Below are 8,353 nucleotides of genomic sequence, written 5' to 3' on the forward strand. Positions count from 1 at the left end.
TGTCAGCGAAATTGAAATTCTAATTTTATGGAAAGGTGCATAGGCCACGGTGTGGCACTGTTAAAGGTGACAGTCAAAACTGCAGTATGGTAATTACAAAGACATCACCAGTGAAAACGTCTCTGGTAACTCCCGCAGATAATAACGTGCACTGTAATTAAAGCTGAAATTAAAAAAAAAAAAAAACTCTCTCCCTCCCTCATACCTTAACAAAAACGTCTTTCAGGGCTGCGTATCGTGACCATGTTTCATTCTCCACGTACGGTGGATCACAGTACAACAGTATCCCTCAGCAAATTGAAGTGAATCGTGTCTTAACTTTGTTACAAAAGCCATTAAAGTCGACACAATGCCTTTTTCCAGATCGGCTGCCAGAGGCACCGTCAGAATGGGTCCTCTTATAGATGAGAAGCAGTGAAGCCAAACTTTTTTAACACCTGAATATCACAGAATTGTTTCCAAGACTTTTTTTGAGAAATAACACAAAATGTGATAGAAATTGGTTTTCTCATGATTGAGGGATGAGTTGAAGGAGATTAAAACTACAAGAGCTGGTTTCGGGAGGTTGCGGGAGTAAAATATTCGTCTGTGATGACTGAAAACTTCCTTTCTCAAGCGTTACTGAAGCCTTCCTACGTGTTTTCAAATATCCCTCACTGAGGCCTCTTCCACCAACGCCAGACAAGTAAAACATGCAAATAATCCACCTTTTCTCAGAGTTGTAGGAAGATGTTTCAAAAAAGGGAAGGGACATTTTGACAAGAGAGTAGATGAGAAGATACTCTCAACTTGTCTAAACGTCCTCCCTCTCCACCTGTCGCCTCTGCGGGATAGCGAGGGTCTTTGTTCTGTCACAGCGATAAACTCTCCACTGAATAAAGGCTTCTGTCTCATGGAACCGGCTGCTCGGGACACCTGCGTGCAGAGGGAACCATGATTCGGGAAAAGCTCCAAGAAATGGGGCCCTCCATATCTCCAAACATCAGTGCCCCAGGGGATTCATAATGTGCACAGTCCTGGAACCATTCAGAAAACGGCACTCATCACGCTGAATCCAGGCTAAAGATAGATTCATGGAAATATATTGGAACAGGCAAAAGGCCTCTCTTTGGCAAGAAGCAATGAGTAACACACAGTGCACATCAATGCACACACGGTAACCGTGGAGACCGTCCCGGTTTGGCCAATGGGAATGTGTCTCTGCCTATTAGTTGCTTTGGTCCCAGGTTTCCACTTTTCTTGGGTTTATCATGTGAAGGATGTGTTGCCGTGGGGTTCCAGAGGTCAGGTCTGCTACACAAACAGAAGGCCTTTTCTATCCCGAGGCTACAATCAGCTCAGACTCCCAGAGAAAGAGAGGGGGAGGACAGCAGAGAAATGTGCTGAGCGATATTGCAATTTTGGGTGTGCAATATTCTCTTCTTCTCTCTCTCTGGCTACGAATTTTTCTTTTGTCCTAGAAACGCTGGGATGGTGAACGCTTCCTTAACGTCTCCTGTTTTTTTTTTTTTACTAACAAATAAAATAACTGTATGTCACAGTGGCTTTACACATGCTCCAGTACATGCTATATGAATATACATCAATCAGGCATAACATTATGACCTATGATATTGTGTAGGTCTCCCTTGTGCCTCCAAAACAGTTGTGACTCTTCAGACAATGGACATGGGTCTTCTGAGGGTGTCCTGTGGTGTCTGCCAACAGAATGTTGTCTGGGGGGGGGGGGGGGGGGTGTCATCCCACAGGAACTTGATCAGTTTGGGATCTAGTGAATTTGGAGGCCTTATCCACATGAATGCCAGGTCCAAAAGTTTCCCAGCAGAACACTGAATTGTCACAAGATGGTCAATGTTATTTACTTCAACTGTCAGTGGTCATAATGTTGTGGCTGATCGGTGCATGAATTCATCCAGAGATTTCTGTCATGCTTTGGATCTCCCTCACACGTGGACTAAGCTCGTTGCACATTCAAATCCAGTCTTGCAAGACCGTAGCGAGATGTCTAACATGAGGATGCAGGATGTTTTCTTTTGTTTTTTTGTTTTTTTGTTTTTTAAACCCAGTAGCATTTATCTCAAGACACCAGTGCACAGTCCCATAACCACAGCTGTGGGCACGGAACCTATATTCAGGAAGAACGTTAGGTCAGGGGGAACTGACGTGGAAACTAAGGGTGAGCTGCCATGCCAACTTGTAGGCTGAAAAATGAAAAGTACCAAGGAAGTTCACTTGAGGCTGTCTCAAACAGAGAGTTAATCCCTGTAGACCCCCATGTAAAAATGCCCAGCCTTACAGCAGACATAAACATGTTCACAGCCAGGTACAAAAAACTGTTTTTGCCTTGTCAGCTAATCTCCGCATTCACCGCCACGAAAGTTATGCATAAATAAGGTGGTCTGGTTCAAAACTGCTCTTGCCAAATCCTATGGGTTAAGCCCCAGAGGGATTGTCCATAGGGTCAATGGCAAAAGCACAAACAAGCGCGCCTTCATACGTTCAGTGTGTCCGTATCATGCTGATTTATAACTTGAAGCATCTTAGCTGGGACTGCATTTGATTTTCTGGAGGGAATCAATGAGTACCGCAGCAACGGTTCGGCCAAATTTACATGAATGAGTTTGAACTTTGATTTGCTTCCCATTTTGATCTGGAACACCAAGGATGGTTATAATTAGGAATCACTGGCTTTAAACTTCTTACAGCGTTCCTCTGTGAAGCCCCAAAGTAACCTCTCAAACACAAGGCCTGTGTCTTGTCTGGTGTTATCACAAGACCACATCAGATCCTGTTTCAATAACTCAAGTCTTTACGTGAAGGTGCAAAACAGCAAGAAGTCACACCACAGCCGCAGCGACTACACCCATGAGGCACGCAGAGAAGACTTGAGTCTGCGTAGATTGGACCATTTGTCTTAGCCATGAGTGCTGACAGATCGCCCTGTCGGTAACTTCCCCCTTCTCCATCTCTTCCTGTTCCCAATTCTATCCATCCCTCATTTAGATCCGCCCAGCAGCAGCGGCACAGCAGTCCATATAGCTGTCAACTCAGTCATGGGACCCAGCCGAACGATCAATCTTTGATAAATACTTAAAAGATCTAAATTTTGGAACAAACGTCTGTCCTGCCAGATGTGCAATGCTAAATCCACAGCCACTGATTAGTAATATCTCTTTTCTATCTATTTGACCTCTTGATTTTCAACCACGTTGTTCATTATAGAACGCTATTTATCTTCCCCAGGCGTGCGGATAGCAGCAACAGGAAGCGTACCTGCTCATTTGTCCTTAACACATCCTAACATAACCCGCTGATAAGCATTTTGGCCCCCTATCAGCGAGCCAAAAGTTCCTCTGTCTCTAGACCGGGAAGCAGCAGCAGCAGCCGATTCATCTTCCCTTGGGCTGGAGCAGATATAAAGCTGCAGCAGCGGCAGAAACAGCTTCCGAACACACCACTTCCAGCAGGGCTTCCATCTCCTCTGTCAGCTGTCAGCTCAAAATGTATCCCGCCTGTCAGGCCGGGGCTTTCAACTCAGTCCGTGTCCACCTACCACCACACTTTCTTTCCAAAGTTAGAAACGAGGTTTTACATCATGAGTGGATATCAGTAGCTGATGTGTGTCCTGGCACCTAAACAACAGAAATATTGCTGATGCATTTGACAAGTTTCACTCTCACTACTGTATTCTTACATTAGATGAGCCACTCGTGACAGTAAGCAGTTTTCTGTCTGTCATTGCACTGGCACAAGCATTATGAGTCCCAGAAGTGCTTTGTGGATGCCTGTTTTTTTTATTTTTTTGCCTCAGCAGTGCCATTCTTCCCCAGGAGCAAGTTGACTTCGTGGCCTTCGCCTGCTTGAAGGCTCGGTGAGGGTTTGCTCCAAGGTTGCCACTGTGACTTGTTGAGACCAGTGGACAAACTAATGAGCCCCTGCAGGCATCATGGATATGCCCAATGGTCTTGTTAGAAAGCCAAGAAGGGGGAGTTGCAGAGGGAGAGGTATGGGTGCAGGGCGTCGGGTGGTTGTTAAAGCTGTGAGGAAACGGGGGTGAGCTGGAGGAAAAGACAGTAGGACTTTGGAATTAAGATGAAACTAGACGACCATGCTAGTGGCTCTTTGAAGTCATTACTTCGCCACGGCAGTGTTTTAAGCTAAATGCTATTATCAGCATATTTACATGCTCACAGTGACAGTTAGCTTTCAGCTGATAAATGCACACTCTTTGCTTGTCACTATGGTTTGTACATGTTTTTTTTAAAGTCATGCATAAACACCATTTAACAAAAGTAATAAGTAACGCATAATAATTCATCTTCTGTGGACCATGAAAATCAATTGTATACAAAAGCCAATGACAACCCATCCAATAGTTAAGACAGTACAGCCACGTATTGTTCCAACAAAAAGACTTAGAAATGCACAATCTTTGCAAGGCACTTCGGTTTGTTGTTTCACTACTGAAAGTTATGCACGGTTTTCATTTATCACATAATTTGGAAACCAAAACTGCTTGCCTGTTGGCATTTTAACATTTGCTAATTAGTGTTGAACGAAACAGAGGTGAGACTGTATTCTTGCAGGTGTTTGAAACCAAAAATGTTGTAAAGATTAGCTTCACCAAAGTTCCAGTCCACTGCAGAACATGTCAACGGTTTACACCTTGTAATTCAATGTGTTCCACTCATTATGTAATTATGAGGTAAACCAGATTATGTTTTGCATTTTAGATTATTCAAAGTAGTCGCCTCTTGCACGCTCTTGGTATTCTCTGAATCAGCTTCATGAGGTTGTCACATGGAACGGTTTTCCAACAGTCTTGAAGGAGTTCAAGACTGTGCGGTCCAACTCATCCTGAACCATCTCAGCCAGGTTTAGACCAGGTGATTGCCTTGAGGCCATGTCATCTGATGCAGCACTCCGTCACTCTTCTTCTCGGTCAAATAGCTCTTAAATAGCTCGGAGGTGTGTTTGAGGTAATTGTCCGGTTGAAAAACCACTCATGGTCCCACTAAGTGCAAACCTGATGGGATGGCACGTCGCTGCAGAATGCTTTGGTTGCTTGAGTTTTGAATGAATCACCAACAGTGTCACCAGCGAATCATCCCTACACCACCAAGCCTCCTCCTCCATGCTTCACGGCGGATGCCACACATGTAGAAACTGTCCGTTCATTTCTGTGTCTCGCAAAGACACGGGATGGAACCAAAAATCTCATCAGACCAAAGTGCAGATTTCCACTGGCCCGTTCTTTGTGTTTCTCGGTCCAAACATTTCTCTGTCTCTTGGCATTCTTCATTGCAACATTTTGACCATGAAAGCTTGATTTGAGCAGTCTTATCTGAACAGTTGATGCAACCTGAACTCTATGAAGCATTTAGGCCTCTGCAGTTACTCTAATGAATTCATCCTCTTCAGCAGAGGTATCTCTTGGCCTTCTTTTCCTAGGGCAGACCTCTTGAGAGCCAGTTTCATCATAACGTTCGTTCGTGACTTGAGAACACATTCAAAGTTCTCCAGACTAACTGACCTTCAAGTCTTAAAGTAATGATGGATAGTTGCTTCTCTTACTCTTGACATAATATGGATTAGATCAGCATAGGGCTATTAACTGTAGAGAACTCTGTACCGACCCTAACTCTCCATAACACAACTGATGCTGTCAAATTCATTACGAAGGGAAGAAATTCCACAAATTCACTCTTGACAAGGCACACCTGTTAAAGGAAGACCATCCAGGTGACTACCTCTTGCAGCTGATTAAGAGAATGCTAAGAGTATGCAAAGCGTAATTACATAATTTCTTACAATGGAAAATCATGCAGGGACATCTTAATTATTTTTTTGGAACCAATTCATTTATTGCAGGTGTTTGGGTGGTAACGTGGGAAGCAGTGAATACAAATTGGATTTCTCTAATTGGAATTCTCTAATCAATGAACTGATCATAACCTGTTTGCAGCCCTATGAAAACTATAACCAGAATAAATGTTGACTATATCATGTTTGTCTTTATTTTTCTCCCTTTGAAGTGACCCAGGAAAAAAAAAAGGAAAGAGCAAATACACTGCCATCCCTCTTTCACAGAACAACTCCAGGATTCTCAGGATAGATGACCCATTAGGACTGGGTGACTTAAACGGGAACTCAATCTAATGCCTCATTTACTCTCAGAGACGAAACGAGCTTCATGGCTTGACCTCTCCCGAAAGTATCTCTTTCTTTCGGCACTGGCCACGGTGTAATCTCACACATCGTTGTCTCGCTTAATCCCAAAATAATATCGAGTACATTAGCAAAGGCAAAGACCTGGAAAATCCAATTTGTGATTCGTGCTGTGGCGTTCGTAGATCTTTCCATATGCGTGGTGTCACGGGTGGTTTTAGGAGACATTTGTCTCAGATGGGAGCAAAGTCATAGAAAAAGGTTCTGGGTGAAGAAATGTATGGAGTTGTTCTGTTAAGTACCAGTATAGACACTGGAGGATAGAACAGTTGCTTTCAGATGCTAGTTAACAAATAAGACAATAACAAATATTTGGTCTTGCCTCTTAAGAACTTAAAGAAACTGATTACTTCTTAACAGCATGTTTCATTTTTCCATGTAAGGCTGTTTAGGACACTGGCTGGCTAGGGATCACACTATCTGCCACTGTCCAGACAAAAATGTCTCAACTCCCACTGGATTTCTTCAGATTTCGTAGAGACGTCTGTGATGACAGAGAATAAAGTCAGTCTTCTTTCTTCTTTATCTGACTTCTCTTCCAGTGCCACCAAATGGTAGATGGCAATTACCATTGCATTTGCTGCAGAGATCTGTTGTTCCCAGTGGATGAATCTCAAAGGCTCTAGGGCTTTTTTGTACCTATGTGGTAGACTTACTACTACTAGACTTACCATCTACTAGATGTAGGGCTGCAAAATTTTGGACAGACATTCGTAGTAGAGTTGTGACGTTCGCGAACAAACCGTATCTACTGAACGGCTCTTTAAAATGAATGCTGGGAACTGAGTCAGTTGCGAGCCGTTCTTTTGTTTTTTGTTTTTTTTGGCTGTGTTTCAGCCAAAGAAAATGCAGCAGCATCTGTATCATCATGAAACGGTAAAGCAAAGTGTAATATTGGCCAGAATACTATGGCGGTGTGCTGGTGAGGCTAGCTACCTCCAAAGCCGTTGACCAGGGTTCGATTACCGGTTAATGCAGATGTCTTTACCAAATTTCCACGCGATAAATGAAGTATTTATCTAAAAGTTAGTTAGGCCATCAATAGAACATAGGTTTGAATGATTCTGATACCCCGTCTTTCCCATTCAGTGATTAATTCCCGGATAAAGTAAGTTACCCCCAGACTGGCATCTTGAAAGTTAACAAATACTAAAATGAGCTAGTCTTTTGAACAGCTCTCTAAAAGGAACAGATCTACAAGATCCGGCTCCCTCTTTAGAGCCATAAATCCCATCTCTATTTCGTAGTTCTTCGAGGATGAATCAGGCTGACCTTAGTAATCTCTAGACGTCTATCACCACCATGGTGTTGATGTAAGAGTCTTTGAAAGATATGCCTCTCTGTGTTACCTTTTTATTTGGAGCCATTGTCAGAGTATTTCTTCGTCTATTACCTCGTTTTATGCCCAAACAGTTTCAAAGCTGATAACATACCAAATTAGAAAATGTTAACAATTGAGATGGATCCTCAGGTTGAATCACTGATAAAGGAAGTGACCTAAATTCAATATTTATTTATTTGAGGATTATAATGTTCCTGCAACACCAAGATCAGGGTTAACAGTTTACATAATAGTGATATATAAAAAAAAAAAAGTTGAACAGGCATGTGCAGGCAGGATGGAATGGGTGGAGAAAGGTGTCAGGTTTGTTGAATGGAAGGAAAGGTTTAGAGACCAGAGACGTTGTATGGTTTAGAGACAGTGGCTTTGAGGAAAAGACAAGAGGAAGAGCTGGACATAGCAGAGCTAAAGATGTTGAGGTCGCCTCTGGGTGCGACCAGGATTGATAGGATCAGGAATGAGTACATTAGAGGGACAGCTCATGTGAGATGATTTGCTGTGGTGACATCTGAAGGGAACAAGTGAAAGGAAAAGAAGACCCCACCAGATAATGATTAACTTACAGGACATCAATGACAATAGTCTGTTAGTATTTATGCTATTCTCGCCTTTTTTACTTAAACCTATGCACATTGGCAGCGAATGTAAAAAAAAAAGAAAAAAAAGAGCTGTCCTCCAACCGCATTTAAGTATGTAGTAGACCTTTGTTCAGACTGATATTATTTATGAGATAACTGTCTGAAAAAGGCTAATGAGTCTCACAGTGTCTACAGGCAGCCGCGT

This window comes from Chelon labrosus (genome assembly GCF_963514085.1).
Source record: "Chelon labrosus genome assembly, chromosome: 12".
Lineage (NCBI taxonomy): Eukaryota > Metazoa > Chordata > Actinopteri > Mugiliformes > Mugilidae > Chelon > Chelon labrosus.